Source organism: Thamnophis sirtalis, unplaced genomic scaffold, assembly GCF_051295495.1.
Source record: "Thamnophis sirtalis isolate CommonGarterSnake01/CBP01778 unplaced genomic scaffold, rThaSir2_p1.2 scaffold_5, whole genome shotgun sequence".
NCBI lineage: Eukaryota > Metazoa > Chordata > Lepidosauria > Squamata > Natricidae > Thamnophis > Thamnophis sirtalis.
This window is the reverse complement of record NW_028261385.1, coordinates 114,133,929-114,149,477: the sequence shown is the minus strand read 5'-3', so window position 1 is coordinate 114,149,477 and position 15,549 is coordinate 114,133,929. Positions and strand designations below refer to the sequence as shown.

The 15,549-nt window shown below is 39.6% G+C and overlaps 1 long non-coding RNA gene and 1 pseudogene across 1 annotated transcript; one reads left to right on the top strand and one right to left on the bottom strand.

The window, feature by feature from the left end:
- Positions 1-746: 746 nt before the first annotated feature.
- On the bottom strand, positions 747-2,996 carry LOC148045573 (cyclin-dependent kinase 11B pseudogene; annotated as a pseudogene).
- Positions 2,997-7,431: 4,435 nt separating this feature from the next.
- Positions 7,432-12,982, top strand: LOC148045572 (uncharacterized). Its single transcript, XR_015696604.1, has 3 exons — positions 7,432-7,537; positions 9,780-9,901; positions 12,959-12,982. It is a non-coding gene; the product is annotated as an uncharacterized LOC148045572 (long non-coding RNA).
- Positions 12,983-15,549: the final 2,567 nt, after the last annotated feature.

Below are 15,549 nucleotides of genomic sequence, written 5' to 3'. Positions count from 1 at the left end.
AAAAAGAAAGAAAAAGAAAGAAAAAAGAAAAACAACTTATGACCACAATGGAGGCCAAAATTTTGGTTGCTAAGCAAGAGCATTGTTGAATTGAATTCAATTGAATTGAATTTATTGCATTTATATGCCGCCCTTTTCCCCAAAGGGGACTCAGGGCAGCTCACAATCCAAGTCAGGGAAGGGGGTACAGATAAGGGATAAAAAAGACGAAAAGAACAATATATAATTTAAAAGCACACAACAACCATACCATTTGAGGGGGGGGCAAAAGCTCTTTGGCCCCAGGCCTGTTGGAACAGCCAGGTTTTAAGGGCTTTGCGGAAGGCCTGGAGGGTGGTGAGGGTTCGAATCTCCACGGGGAGCTCGTTCCAGAGGGTCGGAGCAGCCACAGAGAAGGCTCTCCTCCGGGTAGTCGTCAGTCGGCATTGGCCGGCGGGTGGAATTCGGAGGAGGCCTAATCTGTGGGATCTAATCGGTCTATTGGAGGTAATTGGCAGCAGGCGGTCTTTCAAGTACCCAGGTCCAATATCATGAAGGGCTTTATAAGTGACGACTAGCGCCTTGAAGCGTATCCGAAGACCAATAGGCAGCCAGTGCAGCTTGCGGAGGATAGGTGTTACGTGGGTAAACCGAGGTGCACCCAAGATTGCTCGCATGGCTGCATTCTGGACAAGCTGAAGTCTCCGAATGCTCTTCAAGGGCTGCCCCATGTACAGCACGTTGCAGTAGTGAGACTAGGTTACCACCTAATCGGTTGACTTCACCCCAAGATGCTATAAAATCAGATAAGCATGTAAAAATGTAATTGTCTTACCCTTATAATGGGCTTACAAATACAACTTCAGGTAGTCCTTGACTTACGACTAGAATGGACCCGGTCAAGTGACTGCTGCAGTCATTAATCAAATATTGCAGTCATTAAGTAAATCCATTGTCTGCTTATGTCCATGGGATTGGGTAAAGACACAGGGTGAAAATGATGCAATTTATATGCATGATGATCCAACTTTTCATAATAACATCCTGAGGCACCTATTGTCATGTTGACAGCAGTATCTGTCTTCAAACCTGGCAACCTCAAAACCTGTGAACTTCAACTTCCAGTATTCCCCAGCGAGCATGTCCCGCTAAGGAATTCTGGGAGTTGAAGTCCCCAAGTCCCCAAGTTGCAAAGTTTGGAGACCCCTGTGATAGATTCTACTGCAAACCCCATTTTGGCCTACAGCAGTTACTGAGTTGTATAATCCCAGCCCAAGTAAATTTTTTCCACTCCCCAAAAAATCAGCATAAAAAATTACTGTAGCTCCGAGTAAGAGCTTGGGCGCTCGGTACCATAACGTCACGACAACCGGGGTGTACGGCTTTAAGGGAGAACTGTATTCTCTGGCTAGTCCAAAATCTCCAACTTTTAAAATCCCAGCGTGACTCAAGAGCAGGTTAGACGTTTTCAAATCCCGGTGCAGAATCCAGTTGTCGTGGAGGTGTTTTACGCCTCGGAGCAATTGAATCATCAAAGTTTTCACTTCCCCTGGCAGAAAAGGCTGCTTCATGGTTTCCATCAAGCTTTTGAGGTCATGTTCAACGTAGTTCATCACGATGTAGATCTTGTCCATGTTGCTACCGACGACAATCTCCCTAACAGTGACAATATTTGGGTGCTGAGCTTTGAGGATGGTGTTGATCTCTCTTAAGGAAGTAATAGGAAAACCTTCTTTTTCCTTCTCCATTTTTAATCGCTTCAAGGCCACAATTTCATCTGTTTTTTTGTCTTTGGCTCTGTACACCACACCGTAAGTCCCTTCCTCGATCCGGTTCAGGCACTGGAATTCTTCCACGCTACGGCAGCCCTGAAGGGCTGGGAGATATTTGGGCAGCTCTCGTTTCAGTTCTACGGGCAAGGAGATGGGGGAATCGGGAAGATATTCCCCTTCCTCCAACCCCTCCCCAGCTGGCACAGGCTTTCTCCTCCGTTGCCGCCTCCCGTCCCTCTCCGGACGTTCCCTTCTCCTCCGTTCCTCCAACCCTTCCCCAGCTGGCACAGGCTTTCTCCTCCGTTGCCGCCTCCCGTCCCTCTCAGGACGTTCCCTTCTCCTCCGTTCCTCCAACCCCTCCCCAGCTGGCACAGGCTTTCTCCTCCGTTGCCGCCTCCCGTCCCTCTCAGGACGTTCCCTCGCCTTCTCTGGCTTGGAAGTCCGGCAGGAAGGGAAGGCGGCGGCGGCGGCGGCACGGCTGTGGCTCCGTTTTCAGGCCAGCCGCCGCCTCCCCTTCCCTTCCTCCCGGACTTCCAAGCCAGAGAAGGCGAGGAGCTGCTGAACTGGCGGCGAAGCAGAATCCGGGCTACCGAGCACCGCCTGCGCTTCCTCTCGCCTCCTGCTTCTTCCTGGTCGCTTTGCCCATAGCCAGGGGCGGGGTTTTCATGAAGGCGTCCCGAAACCCAAGCAGGAAAAGGGAGAAAAGGAGCCCGAGCCGCCGAGCCAGCCCACTGCCGCGAGGAAAGTGGTGGTCCCAAGCTCTCCCTTTACCGGTAGTTAATCTGTGTAAAATATTTTTCGTATACCCCGCCCACTTTTATACCCCGCGGGGACGTGCTGTGTATGTAAAAAAACGCATATAACCCGCGGGTTATATGGGTGAAAATACGATAGTCTACCTTTGTCCCCTGGTGTTGTAATGTTTAACTTAACGGTAATAATTTAATAGAATTTCTCTCTTGAAAGCCAGGATGCTTGCAAATATACTGGTGATAATTAAGGAAGATTCTTACTTTCCTATTCTCTCACTTAGGGATTTGGGGAAGAATTGGTATGTTTATCATTTTAAATAGGCTGCTGCTTTTTATGTTGCAAGACAATAAAAACCTATCTGTACTGAATATATTGCTGTGTTTGTGATGTACAAACATACTAAAATATTTCAATATGCTCATGTAATACTTGTTACCTATTTGTGTTTAGGTGCAATTCAAAGGGCCAATTGTTACCTATAAAGCCGTACATGGCAGTTCGCCTGGTTACTTGTGGGACTGCCTGTCTCCCATGGTATCTGCCCAGCCAATTCAATTAAACAATCCCAGAAGTATGCCTTTTTTGTAGCAGCACTTGCCCTCTGGAATAAGTTTTCCCTTGGCTGCCCCCCTCCCCCTCCTACCAGTGTTTCCAAGGGCCTTAAAAACCTGGCTCTTCATCCAGTCGTTTGGTAGAGTGTGTGAAGCCTTCTTGGATTGCATGGGTGGATTGGTTTCTTTTTCCTTCCCTCTGGTATTCATAATCCTTGCCATCATTTATTATTTTACTTTCATCTCTCTCTCCTTTTAAATATTTTTACTTGTGAGCTACCCAGAGTCTTTGGGAATTGGTTGGCATACACAGTTTAATAGTAATAATAATAATAGCAGCAACAACAGCCATGTTTTCCTGTCTTCTAGGTCTAAATTAAAGACTACTGGAAAACTGTATTCCCCTTTATTATCTCCAACTGAACATTGTGTCAGCAAAGAAATTAAAAAGAACGAGGAACTCAATATTTCTGGTAGAGATCTCACACAGGCAGTTTCAGAAGTAGATCCTCTGCCAGAATGCCTGTCTGCTAAGCTACAGTTGGAGAAAGTAGAGAGCAAGAGGTAAGATTTCTCTCTTTCTTTACAAATGTTGAGAAGTGCTAAGAATGGGAATATGAATGGGTAGAAAGAACAGAAAAAACATAAAATGATGGGATTCAATATTCATTCATTTAGTTCTAGTTCTGATATTCTAGTCACTTAGAGTTGGGAGGCAGCAAATGTTATCAATAAATAAATAACATTAGGAATGTTATCTATTGATTGGAATAAGAGAAGAATAATATGGAAGGAAGATGGAAAGTTGAGAAAGATGAATAATATGGAAGGAAGATGGAAAGTTGAGAAGAGCCAAGGTGGCGCAGTGGTTAAATGCAGCACTGCAGGCTACTGCTAGATCAGCAGGTCAGCGGTTCAAATCTCACCGGCTCAGGGTTGACTCAGCCTTCCATCCTTCCGAGGTGGGTAAAATGAGGACCCAGATTGTTGGGGGCAATATGCTGACTCTCTGTAAACCGCTTAGAGAGGCCTGAAAGGCCTATGAAGCGGTATATAAGTCTACTGCTATTGCTATTGCTAAGATGATAAAGGAGAAAATGTATATTAGAAAATTGTGAAAAGGGTTCCCACAAATAGCTTATGCTGACTGTGTGGGATATGTTGGATTAAATGGAGAGGTTATAATATGCAAAATAAAAAGTGAAATAAAATAGGGATTTTATTTTAAATTCTGTGCCAGAACATTATCTCAATCCATTAGGTATTGGAACTAGTACCCCAACCTAGGGGATATGGCCAGAGGAGAAACAAATCACAGGCCCAATTACTTAGAATTGAGGACTGTAATACATATGTTGAACTTCTCTTTGCTCAGCAGTCATATATTTGTCATGATAGGGTATTGCCAGCCAAAAGACTGCATATTTTTCAGTTTTTTAAAATAGTAGGTTCAGCCCATGGTGAAATGATGAAAGGTATTTTACTGAATAAATGTTGAGAGTTACAGAGAAAGAGAAAGAAAGTTATACCAATCTGCATTTTTCAGATTATCAGATACCCAACAAATGGTTATATATGTACACCTGGAAACTGACATCTAGTTGCACAGCACCTTCTAGAACAGGGGCCTGCAACTTTAAACACTCAAGTTGTTTAGGTAATTCTGAGGTGGTTGATGGTTCTGTGAGTGCCTGTCCTTTATAATTTTCCACATTGCCTTGATGGTTTTTATTCCAGTGACTTTGTCTTTCCTGTTCTTAGGCTTACGAAAAAAAACTGGTTTCATTGGCAGTCTTTTTTTGGGGGGGGGATTTTTATTTTTTTGGTGTTTTCCTAGCACTGTCATAAGACTTGTTTCTGCTGGCACAGCACTTGATCAATGTAATTCTCATCAATCAGTTAAAGAGCTTTCCAAAAGGGAAAAAAAAGTTTTTTCACTATGGAAACCTCCCAAAAAGTTTTTCATGAAAATGGGCCCCTTTTTTCCAAATAAAAGGCATGAATAGCCTTGGGGGGGGGGCTTGCAGAGTGCTCCTGGGGAGAGGCGGGTGGGGGATCAGCAAAAAATGACCTGTTTTTCACAAAAACAGGCCCATTTTTGTTTAAAAAAACTGCTTATGGAGGCTTATAGAGTGCTGCTGGGAGCTGGGGGGGCAGAAAATGGCCCATTTTTTGCTTATTTCTGCCCTCCCCAGCCCCCAAGAGCTCTCTGAAAGCCTCCATAAGGGTATGCACAGCCATTTTGGTGAAGGGATGGGACTTCAGGAGGCAAAAAATGCTGTATTCGATGTATAAGATGCACCCAGATTTTCAGCCTGTTTTTTGAGGAAAAAAGGTTCGTCTTATACTCCGAAAAATACGGTAAATGTTTCTCTACATGCTACCAATTACTGTAAGGTGACCAGATTTTCAGATTGGTAAAGAGGGACACCTTTGACCTGGGGGGTGGGGGGCTTGATTAAAAATTTTATACGGAGCAACAAAATTTTTCATACAACAGAAAAATAGTATTGCAATATTTTTTTTATTTCAACATAACTACAATTTACAAATATAAATGGTAACTGTTGCCAAACATCAAAATTTTGATCACGTGACTATGAGGATGCTGCAACGGTCGCTACGTGTGAAAATGGTTGCTAAGTGTGAAAATGGTCATCAGTCACTTTTTTCAATGCCATTGTAACTTTGGTCACTATGCCCATTATACCACCTTTCTTGCCACAGTTCTTAAGTGAATAACTGCAGCTGATAAGTTAGTAGCATAAGTGAATCTGGTTTGCCCATTTGACTTTGTCAAAAGGTGATTATATGACCCCAGGACACTGAAACCATCATAAATACGAATCTGTTGCCAAACATCAAAATTTTGATCAGGTGACCATGAGGATGCTGCAACGGTCACTAAGTGTGAAAATGGTCACTAAGTGTGAAAAATGGTAATCAGTCTCTTTTTTCAATGCCATTGTAACTTTGGTCACTATACCACCTTTCTTGCCACAGTTCTTAAGTGAATAACTGCAGCTGATAAGTTAGTAACATAAGTGAATCTGGTTTCCCTATTTGACTTTGTCAAAAGGTCACAAAAGAAATTACATGACCCCAGAACACTGAAACCATCATAAATACGAATCTGTTGCCAAACATCAAAAGTTTGATGGCGTGACCATGAGGATGCTGCTACGGTCGCTAAATGTGAAAATGGTTGCTAAGTGTGAAAATGGTCATCAGTCACTTTTTTCAATGCCATTGTAACTTTGGTCACTAAGCCCATTATACCACCTTTCTTGGCACAGTTCTTAAGTGAATAACTGCAGCTGGTATTTTGTATTTTGGATAGAATCTTTTTTTAAATAGTCTAAGACAGTTTAAAAAAAGAATCCACACAGAATAAATTGAAGTAAAACATTTCAAACTATTCTTTCTATGCACAATATATTTCAAAGTGTTGTGCATAGAATTTTTAAACATGGTTTCACTTCAATTTATTTTGGATAGAATCTTTTTTTAAATAGTCTAAGACAATTTAAAAAAATAATCCACACAGAATTTTAAAAAATCCTATGCACAATAAATAAAATATTATTTTAAAATACATTAAAAAAATAAAAGAAAAAAAACCCAGCTCACTTACCAGCAGGCTTGCACTCCAAGTAAACCCAGAATGATGTAGATGTTAATACAAAGAACTGAGCAAATTGAGATGGTAAAATTAGTCAGGGAAATATTTTTCAAAGAAACTTTGCCACCATTTTTCGGAGCAGCCCTCCAACCTCCGTGCCCCTCCCCTCCAGAAAATCCAGGAATTAACACTTGCGACCTCTCTAGCTATTTCCTGGAGCTCTATGATACTTGGTCATTTTTTCTTATAAAAGTGAGTAAAAGGGGCGGGGGGGGGGTCCGTTTTGTTGCTTTTAACGTTTTAATATCTTCAATGAAAGTACTGAGACAGAGAGAGAGGTTAGACAGGGTGTCTTTTGTCTTGCCCCAGTTAGGATTTCTTAAGCAAATCCACTGGGCTTTCAACATGAAGCCAGAAAATCGGAACTGTTTAAAAATGGCCCAGGACACGGGACAATTTGTTATAAAGCGTGACCATCCCGCTGAAATCGGGACGTCTGGTCACCTTAAATTACTGACTAATAGTTTAAAAGGAATAGATAGCTAGAACAAATTGGCTCATGACGGTGGTGAGTTTAAAAGACAGATCTGTCTCCAGGCCTCTTGGAATCTTTTAAGGCTAAGCATTCCAGTTCATTGGATTTCAGCAGAAGCTCAGAGACCATTTATTAGTTCAACAGTTTGTTGTTGCTGCCTGAAAAGGCTTTCCATCCTTAACTGCATTTTTCTACCTTCTGGTCTTCTTCCAACAGGACTTCTGATTGTGTGCCATGTTGCTAAGATTCCACTCCCAGAAGAAAGTAGGAAGGAGATGGTGCGTTACTTGCGTTCAGTGCAACTCCCAGATGGAGGATGGGGCCTGTGAGTAAAGCTCAAAAGCCGTTGCTTCAGAAGGACTTTCCCCACTTTCTGTTATTTCATTATCAGTGGTGGTGGCAGCAGCACTAGCAACATTTCAGTTCTCCTCAGCCTAAATAGAGATGTCTCTGAATTTTTTTTTCAATTGTAAATATCTGACAGTCACTCCTTTTTCCAGCTGGCAAATGACATCCTGGTTCAGAAGGGACTGATATGCCGCTCTTGGTGTGGGCAGTGTGAATTCATAAGCATATTACAGAGTGGCATATCATACATGTTTGAACCAAAGGCATAAAAAGGCAAAAGCTCTTATTGCTGATGGGCATCAATGCCTAGCCAATTACTTCAGGAGCAAATGGTTGGGATTCCTAAGGAGAAGATGATACCTGTTTCAGGAATTGGCCAAGAGTGTTTAGTGCCTTAAGAAATCAGTAAGAAATCTACATTACTTTGCATTTTGAAAGGGTAGTAGAAATTTGTTATCTTGCAAAAATCTACTATTTCAGTGAAATATTTTATGAAACCTTGGAGAATCTTTCTCAGTCTTGGCATACTGCAACTATCATAAATATAAGTCAGTTGCCAAACATCTGAATTTTGATCATGTGACCACAGGGAAACTGCAATAGTCATAAGTGTGAAAAATGGTTATAAGTCACTTTTTTCAGTTCTTCTGTAACTTTGAACGCTTACTAAACAAATGGTTAGTTGAGAATTATCTGTATAGTTATTTCTAACATTTTTCTATCTCTAGGAAATATACAAGACATCAACTTGAACCAAAAAAGCTTGAGCATAATCTGTGCTTTTTATCCCTTACCTCCTTCCCTGCCAGTACTTTGTTTTATCCAATTTATCTGCTATTGCAATGGCCTCCAGCTTACTCTGTTTTGTATCTTATATATGTCTTTTGTCATGTTGACTAATTTTTATTAATTTGGGGGCTCCGACATAGTTCACACCTGTGTTTATTAATAACATTTGTCCTGTCATAATCCACACTAATTTAAATATAAGCATAGATTTCCCTTTACATAAAACACTACTTTCTTAATAACTGTTCAGTAATTCTAGCATCAAGATTGACAGATTTTTTTATGAAGCCAAGAGGGGATAGACTGGACAATCATTTGACTGGGATAGCATAAGGCTTCTGCCTCGAGCAGAGGGTTGGACTAGAAGACTTCTGAGGTTCCTTCCATCACTATGATTTTATTACCAAAATAGTATAAAATAAAGGCAGAGGGAATGATTTTGGTAGGAAAAAAAGTGTGAGAATGTGGGGAGGGCTTAGAACAGACAGTGGCTTTGTTTGGAATAGGTGGAAATTCTGTTGCTTAGTCCTATTTATGCTTCTTAAATCCCTTAAACTCAGCAAATGAAAATGATATGAATTTCAGGAAAACTTCTTAATGCTAGTTTAATGTGTAGTCTTGAAAACTATAAAAATAACTTCCAGACAAATTTATAGCAGATCAATTAAGGTGGAGTTACTTTAAAATGTTTCCTACCCACCTATGGGCTGGGAACTCCTGGCTGGTTCCTGCAGTTGTTTCCAATGCTTCTTCTAACAGATACATTAATTGTAGCTATAGATAGTGAAATGTCCAGACTTCTTTGTTTTCTTTTTAAAGCTATCCTTCCTATAGTTATATTTCTTGGAAAGAAATTTTAGATTTATTACATTGTTAAAATGTGTTAATAGCTTCATTTCACAAATGAGGTTGAGGAATGACTTTCTGTCTAAAAGACATTGTCTTCTGTCTTCCACATTGTCTAGAAGGTGGAATGTTTAATTAATAGAAGAGAGAAAGAAACTCAAAACAGCCCAGATAACACCATATTCCTAATATTTATATGGCATTTATATGGCCTGGATGAATAGTAAACAAATCCATAGAATTGTTATCACTAGTGCTCATTAAGCTTTGCTGCTCTGATTTATCATTTGAAAGCTAAGGGATTACAGTATTAATTTTTCCTATTTCTGGTGAATTGATTCTGCAAGCAAACTGTAATTCTACCTAATCTCAATCTGCAGCATTATATTTCTCTCTTATGCATTTAAAATAAAACTCTAAAATATAGCCATTGTTAGTCAAGTTGTAATAAAATTACTCCATGCTCTTTTATTTTGCCTTCGTTGGTTTAATCAGTTCTTAAAAATTCACAGAACTTGAAGTACAGTTGGGTTTTCTTGTGTGAACACATCTACCTAACACTTTTCTTGTTTGTTGTCTGTTAGACACATTGAGGACTTGTCTAAGGTATTTTCTACTGCTCTGAACTACACGGCCATGCGTATTCTTGGAGTCAGCGCTGATGATCCAGATTTAGTGAAGGCTCGAAATAACCTCCATAGCAAAGGTGAATGACCAGCTGGAGCCTGGAAATAAATGTGGCTTTCATTTTTCATTTTACCATCATTTGATGCCTTTGGAAAAAAGAACTCTCTGCTTACAGAATAATCGCAAATTATGGTTTATATGTTTATGGATTAAGTTGATTTCATCTCTTAGTGACCATATTGGTACACTGTTTTCAGAAATATTTATCCCTATTCTGGCCCTTCAGGTATTCCTGTCTTCAGTGTCTTTATTAGTGTCAATACCACTTCTTGTCGTTTGTAACAGCTTTCTGAAACTCTTTATTTGGTTGCTTTCTGAGATCTTTGCTTATATTTACTTTAGTTTCTGTTTTCTTTTTGGCAATTTCCACTTCTTATTCTGACATCTAGTGTTCTTTAGTCTATTTTTGGCAGTCTTTTTTCACATTTATTCTTAACAATTTCTCTGATATTATTCCTCATTTCCTCTGATCCTCTGTCAAATTAGGTTCAGGGCTTCCAAGCAATTCCTGACAAGCTCCTTGAAAATGTTGGATATATGCCCAAGATTGTATCATGGAAACAAGTTGGCTTTGTTCTTATGCTTTAGGTTAGTTTGGAACTTGTACATGAACAGTTCATGATCTGTTCCATAGTGAGTGTCTGGCCACATTTTTGCTCTTGTAGCTGAGTCTTCCACATGCTTCTGCCAATAGCATAGTTATTTTCATTTTTGTATTCATCTTCTATGATGTCCAACACTTTAGATGTTTGAAGATTTTGATAGCAGTGAAGTAATTAGATTGCCAGAAACTGATACATTGTTCTGTTCTTGAAGGAGAAGGACTGGCAGAACTTGGAGGCAAGTCAAAAGAGGAATCAGCCTAGAGTGTTTACATAATCACAAACAGACTAAATCCACCTTGTCTTGAATTCCGTTGACTTTATCTAGTGCCAAAATAGTGCTAAAGTTTAGTTCAGTAAATTCCTGTGCATAAGCATGAATTGTAATATATCAGTTTAATTGGAACTTCATGTGTGCTCCTGTCTTTCATGCCTGACCATTCCAGTTCAGTTTCCTAAGTCGTATAGTCCAACTATATTTTCTTCATCATGATTTCCACCATTGACATTCCAATCTCCAAATACACATTTGGAGCACATTCTGTTTGCATATTCTACTGCTTTCACATTAAACTGGATCATAAAACTTGTCCATAAAATTGGACAAGTTGATCCAAACACTGGACCATAACATTTCCTCTTTTTCTGCATCAGTGGTTGGAGAATATACTTAGATAACCTTCATATTAAAAGGTTGTACAGGAAGTGTAATGGCTAATATTTGATCATTGCTACATTATGCCCTAATACTACTTTCACTAGATCCTTCCTGATTATGAAAAAATGCAATTTCTTTGTTTTTGTGTCCTGAGTAGTAAACAGTATGGTCAACTGGTTGAAAATATCCAGTTGGCATTCATTTTAATTTGCTGATGCCAAAGACTTAAACATGTAGCAAATACATTTCCTATTTCATTGTTTTGAGCTTTCCCATGTTCAGGAGGACTTGAGGGGGAATATTACATTTTTACTTTAGATTTTTCAATGCATTCTTGATTCTCCGTGATCATGTTTGTTGTTATGAAAATCTAGGAGAAGAAAAAAAGATCAGCTTGATGCCAACCTGCTTCCTTTTCTAAATATCTAGCTAAGAGGTTCCTCTGGTTTTCAGATGATATTTTCAGATGATTGAAGCTGCTCAGTAATTAACATGCCTAATGCTGTTCATTGATTAATAGTTTGCTATTTGCAGGAAATGGGAATGATTATGTGACCACTTGTGAATTAAATGTTACTTACATCATTCAATTTTCCTAGTGTAAAGGCTCCTCTCCTAACTTGAGAAAGTAAAGACTATTGAAACTGATTATTTCAAAAGGAACCTTTAATCAAGCAGGATGGAAACCATTAGAAGCAAAGCAGCACCTAAAAACCTTTAGGCTATGCAAATGGGATTAAGCTGATAATGACCCCTCCCCTTTGTCAGAATGCAGATTCTGACCAATATACAAGTGTGAAGATGCTTCCTTAACTCTTCTGTCCTGGGAGTCAATAAAGCACATGTTCTAGTTAGACATCAAAGTTATATATCCTACATGGCTACCATAAACATCCCTGGAGAGATGTTGGGACCTTCAGTCTCCCGGTGACAGGAAACCAGTTGTAAAGTTGTAAAACTCAGTTGTTTCAGATGTAGCTAATGATTTAACTACGAGGCTCCCCTCCTCCCAATTGAATGGCAGTATCACTTTTAGGGATCTGACACCTAGGAAGCCTTTAAGTAGGAAGCACCATCTCTTCTTTCCTAAGAGTTCCCTGTTTTACTTAGCCTTGTGAGTAGATTTGTTCTTCTGGTCTACTCCAAGTCCAATGAATAGTAGGTATTTGTATTAGTTCTATGGGAGGTAAAAAGTTACTCACTAGCTCTTTCTTGCTTTCTCTCTGACTGAATAAATTGAAGCAACTCTTTTACTTTTTGTTTTCTACTGTATGTTGTACATTTTCCTGGCCAGAAACTTCAGGAGATATGAAAAGTCTATCTGTAAAGAATGACTCATAAAAACTGTTGTTATGAACAGGGCTAAGGGAAAAAAGAGCTGAGGTGGCGCAGTGGTTAAAATGCAGCACTGCAGTTCAGCAGTTTGGCTGTTCAAATCCCACCAGGCTCCAGGTTGACTCAGCCTTCCATCCTTCCGAGGTGGGTAAAATGAGGACCCAGATTGTTGTTGGGGGCAATATGCTGACTCTGTAAACCACTTAGAGAGGGGCTGAAAGCCCTATGAAGCGGTATATAAGCCTAACTATTGCTACTATTGCTATTAAAAAGAGGAAGGATGAGGCCAGACTATTTGGTAGCAGTGTCTTTTCGGGACTGAGAAGGCAAGACACACCACATAGGCGGAGGGAAAAAGGAGAACCGTAGCTCTAAAATAGATCATTTCTCCCCTTTCTTTTCCTCTGTAATAACTATGAACTGTTTATGTTTTATAAAGTTGTCAGCTGTTTTGATATTATTCTGTTTTGGAATTCTTCAGGTGGTGCTGTAGGAGTCCCTTCCTGAGGTAAATTTTGGCTGGCTGTCTTGAATGTCTACAGTTGGGAAGGAATGAATACGTTGCTTCCTGAGATGTGGTGTGTAAATCATCATCAAGAAAATTATACCCAGCTTCTGTCTGTGTTCGTTATATGGATGGATGCACTTGACCCCAAAAATTCCCAACCCTGTTTACCATCCCCCCTTCCAAGATACAAAGGTTTCTTAGAATTTGCACATGCTGTTTGCAAGTCAGTTAATTTCCTATTCATTCAGATCAGTTTATTATCTTTCAACCCATGTTCCAGATTATCCCCCCTATCTCCTTCCAAAACAGACCACTTATGTGTTTAAACTGCTGAAAATTTATTTATGAGGTAAGAGGTATAGGGAAAGCTTCACAATGAATTCTTAGTTGTATTTTCATGGTGAGACTGAAGAAGTCACATTATTAATGGAATCTGTTTCAGTATTTAGTATGAGGATTTTTTCCCTGGGCTCTTGAATGTCCTCCTTTACTTTCTCTTCTGTTTTCTTTTCTACAAGCTGAGGAGGAGTTTCCTATATTTACTTTTAAAAATTCACCTCAATGTTTAAGATTAGAATCTAATACCCCCTCCCCACAGAAAGAGTGTATGGTGCTTTAAGCACTACCAAATGGCTCTCTAAACTTGTCTACTTAAAAGTAAAAAGGGTCACTATATCACAGTTTTCATCTAAGACTAAAAGAGTACAACCTGATTCCAGTATTTTTGATACTGTCCCCAAATGTAAAATTATTTATACACTGGATAACTTCATGGAGACTCTTTGAGGTCTGATAGTTGCTAGAGATGGGCATACCAATGGCTAATTTTTCAAAGCTTACTGTATGAAGTGTGTTTAAGCAGCCACTCCATGTTTTGTTGTCATGATCTTTTTGCATTTCCTTCAGTCAAGTTGTTACATTGTCTTTGCAGGCAACCGTCCACTGTTACGAGCTTTTCCCTTCTTTCCACTTCACAATAGGTTGTTTCCTTCATGGATGCCAGCTAACCCTTCCACACTTTGGTGTCACTGCCGCCAGGTTTACCTGCCAATGGCCTACTGCTATGCTGTCCGCCTCACTGCAGAAGAAGATGAACTTATCTTGAGCCTTCGACAGGTAGTTGCCAAAGCATAACTTTCCTATTAGTCCAATGACTTTCAATTAATGGAATCTCTGATCTTGTTTAAGATGCAGGGTTGGGCCAATTTTCAGTTTCCCAGTCCCCAAAGGATTCCAAAATTGAAATGTAGGAAAATGCCTTTTGATCCCCCCCACTCTTTTGCGCTCTATCTATCTATCTATCAATCTATCTATCTATCTATCTATCTATCTATCTATCTATCTATCTATCTATCTATCTATCTATCATCTATCTATCTATCTATCTATCTATCTATCTATCTATCTATCTATCTATCTATCTATCTATCTATCTAAGGTGTACATGCTTCAAAAATTATTTCGAAGCGGTATTATGAAATGCATCGGATTAAGGCATCATTTTAAAGCAGCTACATTTTTCAGGCTTCCACACATTCAGCTCATTAAAGCACCCCTGTATTTAGTGCTGCTTTAAGGAGATGCTGTGCCTGTGCTCTTTCATATTCCAAAACATCTTTCCAAATAGTTTTCAAAGAATGTACAGCCTTACTATTTAAGCTTGTAATTCTCTGTTCATAAAATAGAATAAAACCTCTGAAAATTGACCCAAGGGACTGAATGAAAGTGGCATACTGAAAAACTGTACTGATATGTACACATGCCTCATTTTACTTTACAGAAACACACATAATGAAAACATAGTAAAATCATTCATACAATACTGCATTATACAAAATCAATACATTTATGTATGTATTATTTTCTCATGAAAAAAAGAGTCAATTTTAGTTTGTTTCTTATTCATGTTATGAAGGTAAGTGGAGAAAGCACTCTGAATGCTGGCCATACCACTCACTATATCTAGGCAATTTTCCATGGCAAATGACTTTAATTGCATTATCAAATGACTGACATCATCATCTTTTGGAATATCTGCAGTTTTATGGTCCTCATTTAATTCTTTTGCTTCATCAGCTGCTTCCAGCACTTTTCCACTGGGTTGTACCTCAGTCAGTACTGATTGGAAAATTGCTTCTGAATCAGGGTCAGGGATTTGCTTCTGCAGACGAACCATAGGTTTGGATCTTAGCATTGACCCACTGCAGAAGCTGGGCTCAGTAGTGCATTTACAGTAGAATGTTTTGATTATGCCTTGTCAAGAGGTTGAATTTTTGATGTAGTGTTTGGAGACAAATTTTTCAGTTTGTAGGATGATTCACTTGGGGATGGCTAGGACAATTTTCCACTACAAGAAGAATGGGCCATTTCTTCTTCTTCATTTCTCAGTCAATACCACTTATCCCCTCCTCAAATAGGGCATCAGTCATCCATGTAGATTTGTTAAGATTTCCAGGTGACGGGAAGGTCTTTCGGCTGCAGGTTCTTGAATGAGGATGGCTTTGCCAATTTACCGATCACCAAAGGTTTTTGCTTCTTTCCGGTTAAGTCAGTGCACAGCAGAA